The sequence below is a fragment of the Palaemon carinicauda genome, chromosome 38, assembly GCF_036898095.1.
Source record: "Palaemon carinicauda isolate YSFRI2023 chromosome 38, ASM3689809v2, whole genome shotgun sequence".
Lineage (NCBI taxonomy): Eukaryota > Metazoa > Arthropoda > Malacostraca > Decapoda > Palaemonidae > Palaemon > Palaemon carinicauda.
Window position 1 is genome coordinate 47485822 of NC_090762.1, and position 20000 is coordinate 47505821.

A 20000-nucleotide genomic window follows, 5' to 3' on the forward strand; every position below is an offset into this window, starting at 1 on the left:
CTCTGTCGACCTTCAAAACCAGACTGACTAGACTATGGGGCAGTTTCGAGCGCCCATACCATGGCCTTTCTATGCCTGATCGACGATTGGCTGTTTTGACCCGAAAATCTTAAGACAGCCAATCGGGAGAGATTTTGGGGACGCTAACTTTTAACGAACATTTTTTGAGTGCCCAAGCAACGCCGATAACGACATTTTTCCATAGTGCCATATCGTCCCCGGCTCTCTAACAAAGGGAAATCCGTTACACTAACCAAACACTGAACCATGATTGGGTTATCACTCCCTCCTTAAATTCTTTTTACTTCCCGTAAAATTCACACCAGATTTTTTTTCTCAAAACAATTTTTTTCCTCTCTCTTTTTTTATGAAACTTTTCTAATCATTGTTTTTTTTTCCACTGAACACAAGCTTTCTTTTTCCACTAGACATTGCCGCTGAGTACCACCCTCTTCGGGAGCATGCAAAAATTAAAATTAAAAACCTAAATCAAAATCAGAGGGCCGGTTGGCGTGTTACAATTGCAAGTTACACAAAGATGAATATCACGCCCACAATAGATCATACAGAAACACAAAATCAGGTTTAATACTTCATCACCGAAATTTGTAGCACAAAATTAGAAAAACAATAATGTTTTAAATGCAATAAAGTTTTTATAAGGACCAACAATCATTACACTCACGAAACAAAGAAATGATAAAAAATTAAGAGAAACCGAAATGAATAACTTACAAACCCAACACTCGTCGATACATTTACCATTATAAGAAAACCATTTCTGATACATCCGTGACACTGCAACAAGAAGCAAATTCAAACAGTGAATAATAATAAAAAAGAAAAATACTTATTAATAACCGAGCAATATTATTTCTCCTGAAAAACAAAAACATAAGTAATGTTGTTCAATTTTCAACCCATGATTAGCAATTACCTTTAATAGCACCGAAAACCTCCACAGAGATAAATGAATTTTTTAAAAAATACATTACAACAAAAATGGAAAAACATACATAAAACATTGGTAATAGCAAAATTGGTATCAACATAAAATACCGAAATTTGAATTAATTTCAACACAAACATAAATGCAACAGAAATGTCTCAGTACGATGAATGAAATACTCGTGATATGCTTAGAACAAAACCAAAAAAAAAAAAACCAAACAAAACTTAATTCATCTTTTCACAAAACACTCGGAATGAACATATGTAAAGGAAACCTGATTTTTATGACCTCAATCACCTCTGGTAGACATTATCTCAAGACCCATGTCCTCTCGCACTCTCTCGTGCTCGAAGGACGGCACGGACACATGCTTGTGTCACTTCCTCACTTCCCTACTTGTCCCCTGGGGGAATGGACCTTTGACGTCCATATGCACTCCATTAAACTTAAAAGGTACTACCGACCATGTTCTGGCCATTGGTATCACATGCTTGTGGTTACTCATTGAGTTACACACATGACACTTATTGATAAACCTAATTCCTTAAAAATACTGACACTCTTTCCATCCTTAGGGACCTTTCTTTACCCACATGCCACGCATCAGGACTTACATCAATTACACAGATGACTTTCTCTACCAAAGGGGAAGGAAAAACAACGCTAGATCAAATTCCGTCTTCAATGAAGAACACACCCTTCCACCTGCGCAAAAAATCCGGGAAATTTGATCTCCTACCTCACCCATACACTCATTCGCGGGATTCATTCACGGGGCATGTACTCTCTCTCTCTCTCTCCCCGTAGTCGTCAAGATCTTCCCGTTTTCTATGCGCTCCATCCACAGGTCTACTTAAGCCTAATTCTCTCGTTCTTGTTCCTTCTGCTTCATGTAGACTTATTACATCTGTTCTTCGTCGTAGGGTCACTGAGCCCGTGTGTGGGCTCTGGCCGTGTTCCGCACTATACACTCCTACGTTTTGCTGGCATCCGTAACGAGCAGTTCTTCAAACTCGTTACACACACTCCGACTTCCATGCTCAGGAGCGGTGGTGAGGGGTTGCTGCTCCACCCCTCCTCCCTCCTTATGCACTCCCTGGGAAGACTCACTGCTCACTGGGGGAACGTCTGGCTCCCCTCCCCCACACTCTGGGGCAAAGATGTCTGGCTGACCCTTTGGCACTCCTGTCCCCAGTCCTTGCGGTCTGACGGACGGCCCGAGGGACCGTTGGTCCCCTTCCCGCGTTGTCTTCCCCTTCCTGTGTTGTCTTCCCCTCAATATCGTTGGTACAGGGGAAACATGATTTCTTCTGCCTACGCCGTTTTTTTTTTAAACAGCTTTCAGATGGTGGTTTGTGGCCTGACATCCATAATGCTACCGCTGTTCATCGTAGGGGCATAGAGCCCGTAGGTGGCCCCTTCCCCCACAGTTCGAACAACCGCCAGCCGCCACATTCCTACCTCTCTGACCTCTGCCTCTTCGAGGTTCTCTTCTACAAGCGCCCCATCCTTGGTAGGTTGTCAATGCAGCTTGGGTGCCGGGCTGCCTCGATGGTTGTGTATCTGCTATCATGTGCGTTGAGAAACCGTTCACCGAGTACCGGGCATACAAGAGCTACACTTCCCCCTCTCTCCGTCACCGCCACTCGACGTCGAACTTCTCGTGTTAACCATTGTCACTAATCTCTTTTGTTTCCACTTTTTCAAAAATCTCACGTTGGCTAAAATCGCTTAGCACAGACGTAATCGTTAATATTATCATTACCCCACAACACCTGACACCATTTAATATGACCCAATCTAGGTCGTATTAAGGGGGTTCACACTTCACATCTTGGGGGAAACAAAGATAGAAGAAACCCATTTCTTGTTAACACAATTAGAGGGGGAGGTCATGCACAAATAATAGCCGAGTTGATAAGTTTGTACATGCTGTATTCTCTTAAGTTTACAAGGGCGCCCTTATTATGATTACGTTACGTTACTAAGAAAAAGCCCTCAGAAAAATGGTACTCGGGTCAGCACCATCGTGGCACCTGGCACTCTCTGTCGACCTCCAAAACCAGACTGACTAGACTATGGGGCAGTTTCGAGCGCCCATACCATGGCCTTTCTTTGCCTGATCGATGATTGGCTTCTTTAACCCGAAAGTCTTAAGACAGCCAATCGGGAGAGATTTTGGGGACGCTAACTTTTAACGAACATTTTTTGAGTGCCCAAGCCACGCCGATAACGACATTTTTCCATAGTGCCATATCGTCCCCGGCTCTCTTACAAAGGGAAATCTGTTATACTAACCAAACACTGAACCACGATTGGGTTATATATATATATATATAATATAACATATGTATATATATATATATATATATATATATATATATATGAACACTTGCTCATTATATAGGAGAGATTCAGTTTTATGTGTGTGAATGTAATCCAGCAAATGGCTTTCAAAATATTCCCACGAACAAACTTGGTGTTACTTCTCATGGATAGAAATCCACATGGCAAGGACGCTCTTGCAAGGTGAGGTGAACGATCAATTATTGTGATGAACCACAGCTATGTCTATCACTCTATCAAAAATAGAAATTACGTGTTAAGTGTTCAACCGCTGGCTTCCGGTTTCAGTTTTATTCATGGTTGCCGCTAATGTGGTCTGGAATATTAAAGGCAGAGATGTTTTACCGTTGTTATTATACTATATATATTTTATGTGGTTCCTAAAACTCGCTGTTTCTCGAAGAAAAAAAAATTTACATCATCGGATCATTTTAATTCTATATCAATTATTATTATTATTATTATTATTATTATTATTATTATTATTAGCTAAGATACAATCATATTTAGAAAAGCAGATGATATAAGCTCAAGGCCTCTAACAGAGAAAATATCCCTGTGAAGAAAGAAAATGAGACAGCATTGTGTGCCTGAGTTTACCTTTACGCAAAAAATTCTAACCCAAGGCAGTGGAAGACCATAATATAGAACCTATGGCCCTACACTATAGTTGAGACCAATGGTTTGATTTTGGAGTGTCCCTTTCTTATGATTATTACTTACTAAGCTATAACCCTAGTTGGAAAAGCAGGATGCAATAAGCACAAGGGCTCCAACAGGGAAAATATCCCAGTAAGGAAAGGGAATAAGAAAACAGAATATTGTGCCTGAGAGTACCCTCAAGCAAGAAACGAGAGGCTATGGCATAATCCCAAGACCGGAGAACAATGGTTTGATTTGGAATTATCCTTCTCCTAGAAGAGCTGCCTACTATAGCTAAAGAGTCTCTTCTGCAATTACCAAGTGGAAAGTGGCCACTGAACAATACAGTGAGAAAGAATTTTTCATTTGTCTTATGGAAGGTAAATGGCTTTCAAGCTGATGGCTACTTTAGAAGCTCTGTATTCCATAACCGATTATTATTTAATTATATCTCGAACACTGTATAGAAGGGGAGCCTCATGACATGTCATTCAATAACAAATATTTTAACCCTTATCTTTATGTTTGCAGAATGCAAAATTATCTCTGTGGCTTTGTTTAACTATTTTTTGTATACACAATTTCCAAGACTAGAGGTCAGTTTATAAGACAAAATTTATCAATTATTTTGATTATCTGTGTGTTTTTCACAAGATATATTTTTATCTTCACCTATTTAACAATGTCACATGATTCCTTTTAATGGACAAACTTTTATTTGTCTTGATTGTCATGATTCGTTGTATGTAACAGGTGGATTAGGCCAAAAGTCACTTTAAAATAGAAATTTTACTCTTTCTCCAGATTTCAGTTAGGCTACTATGATGGGTTAGGTCCTGTTACGATTGGAACCTTGTTGGGATACTCTCTTAATTCTACATTTGCCTATATATTACCTTTTAGTATTTGCAAACAATTTCCTTATTAGTTTTGTTTCATGAAATTTTGTTTCAATTTTTAATGGAATCCCTTACGTATATCTCATGGAAAATATTGGACATCTTAGATACCCTGAACATTCTTTAAAATTGTAATAGATAAAAGTAAAGATGGACTAACCTCATAAAAGTCACTCTTTGATGCATCTTAAGGCAAAAATGGAAAACTTGAAATTTTTGACGTTTTCCATGACGCGTTTCTCATTGAAAATGCGGGAAAACTTAAATATACTCAATATCCTTTATAATAATAAAGGATATAAGTAAACATGCTCGGTCTCCATAAATAACCATAAAATCCGCTTTAAAGCATTCTAAAGCAGGACAAGAAAATTTTCCTTGTAGCAGGCCCCTACGAGAAAATACAGAAAACCTTAAATACCCTCAATATCCAAAGTTTTGATTAAGTTTAATGCTGCAATAATTACATTCAAATATAATGATTGTTATTAGGATCTTCATCGTTGGTCATGATATTTTTTGTTTACTATACCGAAAAAGCTCCTTTCAGTTATGTAAACAATAGCAAAAATATTGTTTGCCAATTTTGCTTTAATCTTATTCAAACGGAAAATTACTTTATGGCTGATAACTTCAAAATTGATATTTGTGATAGAAACTGGATTGTCATGACATGCAACTATTTCCACTTGCGTTTTTAAGGTTGTTTTATGAATTTTATTTTTCTGTTTTCTAATTGTTGAGTATATATATATATATATATATATATATATATATATATATATATATATATATATATATATATATATATATATATATATATATATATATCCTCTCTTTGTGGGGATACCTTAACGTGGTGAAACGGTTGTATTTGTTGCACACACATATATATATATATATATATATATATATATATATATATATATATATATATATATATATATATATATATATATATATATATATATATATACATATATATATATATATATATATATATATATATACCATGAATGGTGTGGTAAATCAGTTGTTGTTTGCGGATGATACTGTACTGGTAGCAGACACAGAAGAGAAGCTTGACCGACTAGTGACAGAATTTGGAAGGGTGTGTGAGAGAAGGAAGTTGAGAGTTAATGTGGGTAAGAGTAAGGTTATGAGATGTACGAGAAGGGAAGGTGGTGCAAGGTTGAATGTCATATTGAATGGAGAGTTACTTGAGGAGGTGGATCAGTTTAAGTACTTGGGGTCTGTTGTTGCAGCAAATGGTGGAGTGGAAGCAGATGTACGTCAGACAGTCAATGAAGGTTGCAAAGTGTTGGGGGCAGTTAAGGGAGTAGTAAAAAATAGAGGGTTGGGCATGAATGTAAAGAGAGTTCTATATGAGAAAGTGATTGTACCAACTGTGATGTATGGATCGGAGTTGTGGGGAATGAAAGTGATGGAGAGACAGAAATTGAATGTTTTTGAGATGAAGGTGTCTAAGGAGTATGGCTGGTGTATCTCGAGTAGATAGGGTTAGGAACGAAGCGGTGAGGGAGAGAACGGGTGTAAGAAATGAGTTAGTGGCTAGAGTGGATATGAATGTGTTGAGGTGGTTTGGCCATGTTGAGAGAATGGAAAATGATTGTCTGCTAAAGAAGATGATGAATGCAAGAGTTGATGGGAGAAGTACAAGAGGAAGGCCAAGGTTTGGGTGGATGGATGGTGTGAAGAAAGCTCTGGGTGATAGGAGGATAAATGTGAGAGAGGCAAGAGAGCGTGCTAGAAATAGGAATGAATGGCGAGCGATTGTGACGCAGTTCCGGTAGGCCCTGCTGCTTCCTCCGATGCCTTAGATGACCGCGGAGGTAGCAGCAGTAGGGGATTCAGCAGTATGAAGCTTCATCTGTGGTGGATAATGTGGGAGGTTGGGCTGTGGCACCCTAGCAGTACCAGCTGAACTCGGTGAGTCCCTGGTTAGGCTGAAGGAACGTAGAGAGTAGAGGTCCCCTTTTTGTTTTGTTTCATTGTTGATGTCGGCTACCCCCCAAAATTGGGGGAAGTGCCTTTGGTATATGTATGTATATATCTATATCTATATCTATATATATATATATATATATATATATATATATATATATATATATATATATATATATATATATATATATATTATTAAGCAGGAAAACAATATTTATAATGCTAAAGACAAAACATTTGTGCGTAGTCCATAGCAAAAAGGCTTGTCATGAAACCACGGTTTTTGCAACAAGCATAATTAACTAAATTCTCTACCATGACGGAATTTATTCAGCGGAAGAAGCTGACGCAAAATTGTTTGTGGTTATGAATTTAAGGAAATGAAAATATTAAATTTTTTATGATTATCAGGCTGAGTGATTCAGTAAATCTTATAATTTAGAATTTCTTTGGGGAAACTTTTTTCTGTGAAGGCCATTTAAACCACGTAAAGACCCTAGAATAATCTGCAAGGAATAAAGGTACTAATATATAAGTGGAATAAAGGAACTAATGTATAATTGGGATAAAGGAAGTTATATATAATTGTAAATTAGCAATTGAACCGAGGTAATTATATTCATATTCTCAGTAGCAGGAAATTCGAGGCGTTTTATTGTAGCATGATCTTCAAATTTCAGATTACAAAACAATACTAGCTAATATTATTATTATTATTATTATTATTATTATTATTATTAATAAGCTACAACCCTAGTTGGAAGAGCTAGGGTTCCAAGATGAAAAATAGCCCAGCGAGGAAAGAAAATAAGCAAATAAGTGAACTACAAGAAAAGTAATGTATAATTGATATAAAATATTTTAACATTTATAACGTTTATATAGATCAGCCATATATAAACTGTAGAGAAACGCGTGTCAGCTTGTTCAACATAAGACATTCCCTAGGCCTAGAAGTTTGAACTTCAGAAGTTCCACCGATTCTACTCCTTATAAGGAAGATCATTCAGTAGTCTGAAGATGGAGGTATTTAAAAGTTAATATGTCATATGTTAAACCATAAATTTGGAAACAAATGTACAGTTGCACTCAAAAATGCGATTGAGAAATGGGTGTGGTACCCATCTAAGATGTCATCAATGTCGTAACAGATAAAGCCAACAATGGGTTTCATAACGCTTGCCGTTCTATTTTTTTTTTTTTTTTTTTTTTTTTTTTTTTTTTTTTTTTTTTTTTTTTGTGTTCTTCGATTGTGTTGCGAGCCAGCCACGCCCACAGGCCACCTGCCTCTGTTCAAAGTTCTCTCTACATACTATTCCTCTTTTCCTTTGATGCGCTTCGTCCGTTTTCGGCTTATGTCCTCTGATAGGACCCTACTCTCTTCGCGTTATGTAATGAGATTCCTCCTCCTCTTCCACCTTATATCCTCTTTTTTGTATTTCTCCCCATGTTTTCATCACCCCTCCCCCTTTCAGCACAACTAATTTCTTACTGCCGTTTAGCCCTTCCATCTTACATTTTATGGATTGATTGATTATTTCCTTGCTTATTAGCCATCCATTACTTGCCACCTCTCTCTCTCTCTCTCTCTCTCTCTCTCTCTCTCTCTCTCTCTCTCTCTCTCCTCTCTCTCTCCTATGACCCAAGAGCAAATGGAATCTCCGCGGATGAACGAAAAAGTCTTGAAGACATCCAAAATCCTTGGATCTCTCTCTCTCTCTCTCTCTCTCTCTCTCTCTCTCTCTCTCTCTCTCTCTCTTTCCTTCCTTCCTTCCTTCCTTCCTTCCTTCCTTCCTTCCTTCCTTCCTTCCTTCCTTCCTTCCTTCATAAAAAAGGAAAGGAATGCATGTGTTGTTGATGAAATAACGTGTTTACCGTCTTGGATACGCCATTTCCTTCTTGCATTTGTTTGCATAATTGAACAGCATTTGCGGAAACAACTTTGTTTTTCATTATAGGAAAATATAGACGTTTAAATGTGCTTTAAGACAGCTGTAACTTCACGGTATTTTTAGTAGAGTAAACTATTTAGCTTATTTTAAAAGACGTTGTATATTCGAAGTTATTTTTGGCAGTACAATTTGTCCGCCAAACCGTTATTAGGGAATTCACGGCTGTATGTTAGTATTAGATTATTGTTATTATTATTATTATTATTATTTTTATTATTATTATTATTATTATTCGTATTTGTATTTGTATTGTAGAAATCACTATGCTTTACTGAATAAATATATAACAACAACTACGAATGCAGCTGTTTCTAGTCCACTACAGGAAAAAGGCCTCAGACATGTTATTTCTTTCACGTATTTAAACTTTAAACTATAAACACTCAAAAAAACAGGAGAAATATAAATAAGATGGAACAGCGTGCCCGAGTGTACCCTCAAGCAAGAGAACTCTAACCCAATACAGTCGAAGACCATGGTACAGAGGCTATGGCACTACCCAAAATCAGAGAACAATGGTTTGATTTTTTAGTGTCCTTCTCCTAGAAGAGCTGCTTATCATAGCCAAAGAGTCTCATCTACCTTAACTGGACAATTTTAGTAGGTGAAGAAGAATCGTTTGGTAATCTCAATATTGTTAGGTGTATGACAGAGAAGAATATGTAAATAATAGGCCAGACTATTCGGTGTATGTGTAGGCAAAGAAAATAAATCGTAATCTGAGAGAAGGATCCAATGTAGTACTGTCTGGCCAGTCAACGACCCCAAAACTCTCTAGCGGTAGTATCTCAACGGGTGGCTGGTGCCCTGGCCAACCTACTACTTTCAAATCGGAGAAGTTTGAACATCGGAAGTTCCACCGATTCAACTGCCAGATTAGGAAGACCTTTCCACAATCTGGTCACAGCTGGAATAAAACTTGTAGAATACTGTATAGTGTTGTGCCTTACGATGGAGAAGGCAAGACTGATAGAATTAACAGCATACGTAGTTGTACATACTGGATTGTACAGTGAAGGAAAATCCGAATGAATGATTAAAGTGCAGAGAGAGAGAGAGAGAGAGAGAGAGAGAGAGAGAGAGAGAGAGAGAGAGAAGAATTATTATTTCTTATATAAAGATTAATCTAGCAAAAGAAGATTCATTATTCCTGTGTTTGTGTGAAAGATCGCTTTAGGGCAAACTGCACAGGGATTTGAACATGCCCTTGGCAGACAGGATTTCCATCCCACATCCTGTGGTACTTAGAGCGTGAAATCCTTCGTGTTGTAAATAAATTTCGCCAATTTTATACTTCACTTACTTCGAAGTACGAGGTGAAGATGAACTATACGTGAAATTGTATTTTGTTTGTTTTGCATCTTTTTTTGTGTGTGTTTTATTCAAGGCCTAATCGTGTGTATGTGTTTCGTATTTATTTTGTGTATGAATTTCTTTCATGCATACACACATGAAACAATATTGAAAACTTCGAAGTACGAGGTGAAGATGAACTATACGTGAAATTAAATTTTTCGGTTTTGCATCTTTTTTGTTTTTTCAAGGCCTAAACGTGTGTATGTGTTTCGTTTTTATTTTGTATATGAATTTCTTCATGCATACACACATGAAACAATATTGAAAACTAGACCTATAAATAGATAAGGTGTTTTTTATGCTGTGAACTATTAAGACATAATCTTTTACTGTATAGAAAATTTAAGAACTCCAATATGCCTGATGAAAGTTTAAGTGTATTTCGTCAATTTCTGTTTGTAGAATTTTAATGGCATATTTAGTATTGCGTCAAACTCCTTTTGTGGAATTTTAATGGCATATTTTTTTCATACTGATAGAGATGGGAGAGGTCGTGATTATTAATAGTTTCTTTTTCTTTTCTTATAGGTATGTATTGCCCATGGTTTTCATCGCTTTACAATGTTCTGTATTATTTGAAATCATTCTTGTAAGTATATTTCAGATTTTTTTTATTAAGATTTCTGTGTTTTATGGAAGCTTGGTATCGACATAGTTTATATAACGGCTCTTCTAGTCAAAAATGGGTATTGCCTTTTTTTTTTTTTTACAATAATTCTAGTAAAAATGGGTATTGCTGTAGATAATTTACTGGGGTGGGTAATGATGATGGACCTCCAGTTTTGACCATAAGGCTAGCTTCACACGAGAGAATTTTGTTTTTCCTTACGGAAAAATTTCCGCTCGTTATGAGGGATGTCTTCACACAAGAGGATTTTTCCCTCGCGGCCTATCGAAGTTTCTATAAGTCGCTACACTGGAACCGCGCTAAATAGCAGTGCACGCTAATAGTAAATCACTACCGCTCGGAAATTTTTCCGAGCAAGCAACGTGTGGGACCTCATTGATTTCTTATCCGCGCGGACAAAAACCGCACCTCATCAATCCGCTCATGTGAAGCGACCCTTAAAAATCCACAGGATTGCGTTCCACCGTGTATGGGAACCATCGTCTCATGTCTTGTTCTGCTCCTACTCTCATTTATTCCTGCCCAGTTAATGATAGTCATTACCATTCCTTGGACCGTTGACTATGTTATCACCCTCACTGATAGTTACTTGTGTGTTACATTGACTGATGGTCATCTCAGATCTGCGATTTTTCTCAAGTTTGGGTTTTCATCTCCCTGTGAAGAGGTCTTAATCAGCTATGATGTTTCGAGGATTATTTTTCCTGTAGTCTGAAATATACGCCAATAATGAAAAAAAAAAAAAAAAAATCAGTGGATGTGTTTGATAAAAGTATTTGTTAATGTACAGTAGATTCTCGAGCGCATTCCTTAATTATACAATTATTATGAAAAACTCAGTTGTTTTGGCATTCGATATCGAGCCTATTATTATTATTATTATTATTATTATTATTATTATTATTATTATTATTATTATTAGTAGTAGTAGTAGTAGTAGTAGTAGTGGTGGTAGTAGTAGTATTAGCGTGCTACACAATAATAATAAATATGCAGACATGCATTGAGTCTTAGTTGTATTACTATTGTGATGCTTACTATTGAAATCTAGTATTATTTGGATTACCAAGATCATTATTATAATTTCTATTAATAATAATATCAGGAAAAAAAAACAGCTATAAGTATAGCTTCACCTTATCCTGAACAATAGTATTCCCTGGGGTAAATTCCGTTAGGCTTCATTATTTGCCGACCCCTGCAGATGTGATTAAACGTTCTGAATTGTAGGCGTTGTTTGTTTCCAAATGGAAATAGATTTATGTGACCTTGGTCGTCGCATAGGTATTCGCTGTTGCGTGTGTGTGTGTGTGTATGTGTGTGTGTGTGCGTGTGCGTAAGATGCTAGGGAGGTTTATTGTGAATGTTGATAGTAAAAAAAAAAGTTATCTGTTTGCGTGTTAGTTATACATGTACTGATTTTAATAATAAGTAGCTTCCCCTAAAACGGGTTAGATTAGAGGAGAATGATAGTACACGAGCGTCTTCTACATTTATTGGAGAGAGAGAGAGAGAGAGAGAGAGAGAGAGAGAGAGAGAGAGAGAGAGAGAGAGAGAGAGATTGATTTTGGGGTTTCTGACCTGATGTTGAAGGTCATTGGCTTTCAACGTCAGGATGCTAGGAAACCCAAAATCAATCCATCTCTCTCTCTCTCTCTCTCTCTCTCTCTCTCTCTCTCTCTCTAAGAATGTTTTAATCCTTATTATAAGTACCATGAAGCTAATTATGCAGGAAAAGGGTGAATTTTATGCCTATAGAGTGCTTTCAATACACGTCATCAAACTTCCGGTCCGCCATCTTGGAGGGCATACAAAGACGCGTTCAGTGAATAGCTATGGTTGAGCTGTTGAATATTTAGCCATTTCATCACATTCACATTCACACAATGCCCAGTTTTTGCGCTATTGTTGGCTGTGGGAATCGAGGACGAAGAGATGACAAGAGTTTCTACCGCATACCGGCAGTTATTCAGAATCAGGACAAAGATACAGAAGAATTATCCAAGTGCAGACGTGACTTGTGGTTGACCAGAATATCACGAGCTGATCTACGTGAATCCTCACTATCCTAAGCACGTATCTGTTCTGATTATTTCATATCAGGTCAGTCTCGGCTAGGCCCTAAAAGTATCATTATTCCTGTGTAAACATGCTATATCCGATCGCATGGGTGACTTCAAAAGTATCACCGTCAGTTCAGTGTGTAGTGTGTGTGGGGGAGGGGGCATCTCAATTTTTAAACATCAAAAGGGGCATCTCAGATTTACAAAACAAAAATTAAAAGCGCCCATATTAGCTATATTAACAAAGGCTACTTACCTAGGTCTCTCTTTCGCCAAGGTGCTCATGCCTATATATAATTAAGTGTATATTTATATTTATTTTAATTTGTGTATTAAATTGTGCAGACATACAGGCCTATGTGATGAATAAACATTGATTATAAATAATAATAATAATATCTGAAAGCTGGTTTAATCCGAAGGGGTCTTCAGCTTATATATGAAACATCGAAAAAATAATTAAACTTGTGCATTTAATTGCAAGGAGGCAAAACGATCATCCAAGAGCATTACAATAGAGTTTGTCCATCATATGTTTATATGTATATAAGAAATTATAGCATTTGTAACCAAACACAAACACAATGGTTAGGCATGAACTGATAAAGATTTGACATAATAATGCTAAACTTTTACATACATTTTGACAATCAAAAATTATAATACACAAGGTTAGGCTAAATGATCAATATTAGCATTATAATTATAAACACTCTCTTCATCGGCCCAGTGTTTATCTAATTTTGGACTAAAAAGCATTAAAGGGAAAAATAACCAATTCTGGAAGCAGATTATTCAATGGGAATGTATGCCCACTCATGTTCTGGGTTGGCCGACAGTACCATATCAATGTATGAAATACTGGGAAAATCCTCAATATTTTGACTGAATGAATTCTGCATCTGGTATGGATCTAGGCCATCAATTAGATCGAGTTTCTGCTTGTAAAAACGCTTATCATCACCCGACAATTGTTTGACAAAGTCGCTCTCATTGTCCATATTCGCTGTAGCAGCCGCCATGTTTTCGCTTTGTATGCCCTCCAGCATGGCCGCCGGCGATTCCCAGTGACGTCATTGAAAGCACTCTATAGTGTTCTTTTGTAACATAAAAAACGTTCTATTGATATTAGCACTTATTTTATTCACTTTTATAACCATAAAACACTCCTGATACTTATAACACCTTTGTTTTATCAAATCTGTACCATGGTTCTCCCATAAGAAATCTGCAGTCATGCGATGATAGTAATAATGATGCAAAAATACAAAAAGGTTAACGATAATGAAAGACATATCCAGAAACATTAATAAGATGAAAATAATGTAAAAATAGCTTTAATTGCATATCCATTATGATAAAAACAGGAATTATGCTATATTTATGATAGTATATTTATGTATATGTATGGAATTTATCTTTTAACGTTACAAAAACGCTGATAACGTTCCGTTAGGCAGATAGCCGTTATTGGTATAGCGTTCTGTTTACAACGCAATATCGTATCGATGCTGTTGAATCTATAATAAGTTCCATATCTCAGAGTATATTGGTGTTATCTAATCTTTTAAAAGCATATCTTATATTATTTCTTCATCGTTAAACAACATTGCTTTTAGTAAACTTCCGCAAACATAATTAAAGCGAGGTCTAAATATGTACCTGAATCTATCGATTACGGAAGGCGTGTCCTGCTGTCACATCCACGTACAATTTCCAAGACTCGATCTAAGAAGATATAATATGTAATCTTTATTGATAACATCTGAGGTCTTTTATTTCATTAAAATTGAATATTCAATCGCTTGTCGAAATAGTGAAACACTTGTCTTGTTCATATCCCTACAAAATTCGGGATAATATCCAATATGCATTCTTTATTCGGAGATGATATATGTTGAGATTTATGATCTATTATTTCGAATGCAATATGTAATCTAGTGTCGAAATAGATTGCCCTTCTCATTGTATGTCCTCAGACTAAGCAACGCTGAAATGCTTGTCCTGCTTATATACTGAAATGGGACAAGGGTGAAGTAACGCCCGGCTAGCTCAGTCGGTAGAGCACGAGACTCTTAATCTCGGGGTCGTGGGTTCGAGCCCCACGTTGGGCGAAATACATTTTACGTAGCGTCGTTCGCCGTTTCCTTTCTTCTACATGTGTTTTAATTGTGTCAACAGTCATTTATTTTCATAGCGGTGGAAATAACAACATATAGTTTTCTTGAGAGTTAAGTGTTGAATTCCTTCTTTCAAAATATACATCATTGTTGTACCTCAATGATTTTTTTTTAGCTTTTGTTAATTTACTCAATCGTTATTGAAAGTGATCTGTGTATTAATTTTTTAAAGGTTATTCAAATCTACTGACTTTTTTTTTCCTGTTATGCGTAAATTTTCAACTTTATTAATTAGTCTTTTATTTTTTTCTGTATGTAATACAGTTTTAATCCCAAAACGTAATTTCTTATGAAATTGATAGGAGTTTGAGTAACCTTCCTCTCTCTCTCTCTCTCTCTCTCTCTCTCTCTCTCTCTCTCTCCTCCTCTCTCTCTCTCTCTGTCAGATAAAAGGTGCTGATTAGTATAAATGATAATCATCGGTTGCTGCTACAACATTCCATATGCTCTCTCTCTCTCTCTCTCTCTCTCTCTCTCTCTCTCTCTCTCTCTCTCTCCTCTCTCTCTCTCTCTCTCTCTCTCTCTCAGATACAAGATATTGATTATCATAAATGATAGTCATCGGTTACGGCCACAAGATCCCATATTCTCTCTCTCTCTCTCTCTCTCTCTCTCTCCTCTCTCTCTCTCTCTCTCTCTCTCTCTCTCTCTCTCTCTCTCTCTCTAACAAGGTCCTATGTCTTACTCCCTTTAATCTTCTCTGAAATTAAGAAACGGTGGAAAATATTAGAAATCCTTCCAACTGAATGAAGCCTAACAAATGACCCTTCCTTTTACATTGCGACCTTGAAAGATTTCACTCTGAATAAATTTGGCTTAAAAATGAATTCAGTTTTTTGCTATTCAGGTGTATTTATCGTAATGGGGCGTTATTATCTGCAATTTTACTCTTGTTATCCCATCATAGGTTTTTTTTTTTTTTTTTTTTTTTTTTTTTTTTTTTTTTTTTTTTTTAAGGGGGTTGGGGTTGGGGGAGACAGTACATTGGTAGGGGATTGGAGGGAGTGCTCGGTCATTGGACTGGTTAAACAAACTGCCGATTGGACAGAATTGATATGAAGTCTGGAGTAATTCTTCTTTGTAATCATCATCATCATCATCATCTCCTCCTACACCTATTGGCGCAAAGGGCCTCTGTTAGATTTCGCCAGTCGTCTATATCTTGAGCTTTTCAAATCAAAACTTCGCTATTCATTGGGAGGTATTCATAAAAATGAAGGATATCCTTGTAAGCATAAGGTAGAAGTACAAGGTAATACTCCGAAGCAAAAGGTAAGTGTATAAGCAAATCTTTCTTTCCATATTCATAATGATTACCTTTTACTTGCGAGGATATCCTCCAAGCAGAAGTAAAAGGTTGACTCGTGTTTCGGGAGCGCTTAGTTACATGTTGGAACTTGTAAGATTTCATTTGTGCTGTCAAGATAAGAAAGAGTTTAGTATTTATAATACGTATTTAATGCCCTGTTTTTACTTGTATTTAATTAAGTTAACGCATCAGAAAGAACACAGACTCCGCCGCGCCTTCCCCAAAGCCTCGCTGGTGACATCTATCCCTCACCCCTTGCATTAGAAGTTCTTTGACCTTTTTTTAGCTCCCACACCCCTTGCATTAGAAGTTCTTTGACCTCTCTTTAGCTCCCACATCCCTTGCATTAGAAGTCCTTTGACCTCTTTTTAGCCTCCACACCCCTTGCATTAGAAGTTCTTTGACCTCTTTTTAGCTCCCACACCCCTTGCATTAGAAGTTCTTTGACCTCTTTTTAGCTCCCCCACCCCTTGCATTAGAAGATCTTTGACCTCTTTTTAGCTCCCACACCACTTGCATTAGAAGTTTTTTTTACCTCCATTTTAGCTCCCCCACCCCTTGCATTAGAAGTTCTTTGACCTCTTTTTAGCTCCCACACCCCTTGCATTAGAAGTTCTTTGACCTCTTTTTAGCTCCCCCACCCCTTGCATTAGAAGTTCTTTGACCTCTTTTTAGCTCCCACACCCCTTGCATTAGAAGTTTTTTTTACCTCCATTTTAGCTCCCCCACCCCTTGCATTAGAAGTTCTTTCTTTGACCTCTTTTTAGCTCCCACACCCCTTGCATTAAAAGTTGTTTGACCTCTTTTTAGCTCCCACACCCCTTGCATTAGAAGTGCTTTGACCTCTTTTTAGCTCCTACACCTCTAGCATTAGAGGTTCTTTGACCTCTTTTTAGCTCCCCCACTCCTTGTATTAGAAGTTCTTTGACCTCTTTTTAGCTCCCACACCCCTTGCATTAGAAGATCAATGACCTCTTTTTAGCTCCCACACCCCTTGCATTAGAAGTTCTTTGACCTCTTTTTAGCTCCTACACCCCTTGCATTAGAAGTTCTTTGACCTCTTTTTAGCTCCCACACCTCTAGCATTAGAGGTTCTTTGACCTCTTTGTAGCCCCCACACCTCTAACATTAGAGGTTCTTTGACTTCTTTATAGCTCCCACACCTCTAGCATTAGAAGTTCTTTGACCTCTTTTTAGCTCCCACACCTCTAGCATTAGAAGTTCTTTGACCTCTTTTTACCTCCCACACCTCTAGCATTAGAGGTTCTTTGACCTCTTTTTTTAGCTCCCACACCTCTAGCATTATTAGTTCTTTGACCTCTTTTTAGCTTCCACACCTCTAGCATTAGAAGTTCTTTGACCTCTTTTTAGCTCCCACACCTCTAGCATTAGAAATTCTTTGACCTCTTTTTAGCTCCCACATCTCTAGCATTAGAAGTTCTTTGACTTCTTTTTAGCTCCCACACCTCTAGCATTAGAAGTTCTTTGACCTCTTTTTAGCTCCCACACTTCTAGCATTAGAAGTTCTTTGACTTCTTTTTAGCTCCCACATTGCTAGCATTAGAAGTTCTTTGGCCTCTTTTTAGCTCCCACACCTTTAGCATTAGAAGTTCTTTGACCTCTTTTTAGCTCCCACACCTCAAGCATTAGAAGTTCTTTTACCTCCTTTTAGCTCCCACACCTCTAGCATTAGAAGATCTTTGACCTCTTTTTAGCTCCCACACCTCTAGCATAAGAAGTTCTTTGGCCACTTTTTAGCTCCCACACCTCTAGCATTAGAAGTTCTTTAACTTCTTTTTAGCTCCCACACCTTTAGCATTAGAAGTTCTTTGACCTCTTTTCAGCTCCCTTACCTCAAGCATTAGAAGTTCTTTGACCTCTCTTTATAGCTCCCACACCTCTATCATTAGAAGCTCTTTGACATCTCTCTTTAGCTCCCACACTTCTAGCATTAGAAGTTCTTTGACATATATTTCTAGGTTCCATACTTTTAGCATTAGAGGGTCTTCGATCTATATTTTGAGGTGCCTTACTTCTAGCATTCGAGGCTCTCTATTCTTAGGTGCCTTACTTCTAGCATTCGAGGCTCTCTATTCTTAGGTGTCTTACCTCAGGCATTATAGGCTCCTCTTCGCTGTTCTCTCCTGTCTTCTAGTTTTCAAAATCTTCTTTCATTAGATTATCTGTTTCTCTCGAGATTTCATTGTCTCTTTTCCTTAATTCGTCAGTGTCCTTCTAGATTTCAAAAGAGATTTCAGTGCTGCGAGTCCTCACTTCGTCAGATTCCTCAAGGAAATCGAAGGCATTTATTCTTTACCTATCTGGGCAATGAGTAAAGAGATGAATACCATCGATTTCTCCGCATACACTATCATGCCAAAGTAAATGACGAGCAACATGTTATGTTTACCAATGTCGTCTGGATATGTCCTTACTTCAATGGCGAATTTTGGGACAATCCTGTTGAAGAACTACACGTCACCCACCGTTCAGTTAAACCATTCTGCCTCCATCCTCATTCCCCGCAATCTGTTTTTGCACCGATACAAAGCCTCGTACTTTTTCCAAGAGTCTCCTTTAATAAGACATCGTCGCAAAAGCCCATGCAAAGGATCCTTCAAGGCGCATACATTATGATCTTCAAAGCTCAGCTGCCAACGGAACATCCCGTGTCTTTCTATAGGTCGGGTGATATAAAACGAACGATCGGCAACTTCGGCAGCACCCAAAACCATCTGTAGTTGATGGTGTTCCGAAGACGTAACACACAATTCTTACCGGCAGCTTTCTATTCCACCAGAACGCGATTTCTGTGAGTTAAGTGAAATCCTTCTCCCAGTCATCAACTCATTTCCTCTTGCTCCTATTGACGCGCAATTCCTTGGTTAGATGTCGCCAGCTACATACAGACCATGTGAGGTGTTGCAGGCTACGTTTGAAAAAATGAAGATCAGGTCTTCAGAAGTCATTTGAAGCTCGGGGAGGAGTTGTTCAGGACTGCTCCTGGAAATTTCAGTTCTGGAGTCATTCGGACATCCATGTTAAGTATACGGCTATGTCCTTTGAAGACTTTTGGAAATTCGGGAAAGTTTTCTTCCGAAACCGTTCTGAGATTCCGTTCTGGAGACATTCAGAATTCCATGCTGAGTTATGGCTATTTTTTCTGAATCCATTTGGAAATCCGGTAAAGTTTTCTTCCGATACCGTTCTGAGATTCCGTTCTGGAGGCATTCAGAATTTCATGCTAAGTCTATGGCTAATTCTTCTGAAGCCATTTGGAAATCTGAGAAGATTTTCTTCCGAATTCTTTTAGGACTCGATAAAAATTCTGTGTATATAAGTATATTTATACGATGTATATATATACATATATATACACAGACATATATATACATACATATACATATATATAATATATACATACATATACATATATAAAATATATATATATATATATATATATATATATATATATACATATATATAATATATATGTGTATAATTTATATATATATATATATATATATATATATATATATATTATATACAGTATATATATATATATATATATATATATATATATATATATATATATATATAAACTTTATTTGTATATTATATGAACACAGTATATTTGCATGTACTGTACACACACACACGCACGCACCACACACACACACACACACACATATATATATATATATATAT

At 37.1% G+C, this 20000-nt stretch overlaps 1 protein-coding gene and 1 non-coding gene across 2 annotated transcripts in view; both read left to right on the forward strand.

Moving 5' to 3' along the window:
- The window catches only part of LOC137630599 (uncharacterized), a 451564-nt gene that overhangs the window by 129433 nt on the left and 302131 nt on the right, over positions 1 to 20000 (forward strand). The window lies entirely within an intron of this gene.
- Positions 14845 to 14917, forward strand: TRNAK-CUU (transfer RNA lysine (anticodon CUU)). The gene has a single exon. It is a non-coding gene; the product is annotated as a tRNA-Lys (tRNA).